Source organism: Lepidochelys kempii, chromosome 2 (assembly GCF_965140285.1).
Source record: "Lepidochelys kempii isolate rLepKem1 chromosome 2, rLepKem1.hap1, whole genome shotgun sequence".
In the NCBI taxonomy this organism is placed as follows: domain Eukaryota; kingdom Metazoa; phylum Chordata; order Testudines; family Cheloniidae; genus Lepidochelys; species Lepidochelys kempii.
The window spans coordinates 22,881,763-22,882,611 of NC_136381.1; positions in this window are offsets into that span (position 1 = coordinate 22,881,763).

Below are 849 nucleotides of genomic sequence, written 5' to 3' on the forward strand. Positions count from 1 at the left end.
GTTCTGTCTGTGAAGCCCTGACCAGATTTTAAAGCTGCCCTTCTCTGGCTTAGGACACCTTTTCCAGTACAGCTATCCCTGTAGGTACTTGGGAGTACAAGTTACATCCCCTTGTGCCTGTGGAGATAAAGTTGACTCATGCTATAAAAGGAATAGGAAGGGACAAAAATTGTTCCCAGTTGGGGGTTTGAGGGCAAATAGAAGGATCACGATCGCTGTCCAAGTGAGAAGTTCCCTGTGTATTCTGGTGCAGTCTATTGTGATGCCAAAATTGAGTTTGTATGTAGCAGTAAGGAGTGTGTCACTGCGGGTCTGTAGACAATGGATTTAAGAGAAGTTGGCCATGTCTGTGAGGAAGGGATGTAGCTGTTTTGCTGCTGGCCTCCAGCCTCGCACCTGCATGTCCTTCAGATGGGGCCAACGTTCCATTGAAATCCCAATGACACCATGATGTCACTGGCCCAGGGGGCAGCACTAAAGCAGCAGTTTGCTCCATGGACCCAGCATATTAGATAGCAATTAACACACAATCTTGTAAGCAGGGCTGTTCCTTATAGTCTCTGCACCAATCTCAGCTGTATGATGAATTCACATCTCTCTTTTTTTTTTTTAAGGCTGAGAACAGTGAGAATGCATGGCTTTTTCTGCACCTTCTCAACTGTCCTCTCTGTACTCCAAAAGTGTTTGAATTCCCTCCCAATTCCTGATCAGTATTTGTATTAGAATAGTGCCTAGAGCCCCAGCATGGAAGAGGCAAGCCCTGCCTGAAGAGCTCATCACCCATTCCATGCACAAACTGATCTCCTTGGATTACAGAACACAAGGCGACAGCCTCCAGAACCAACAAGA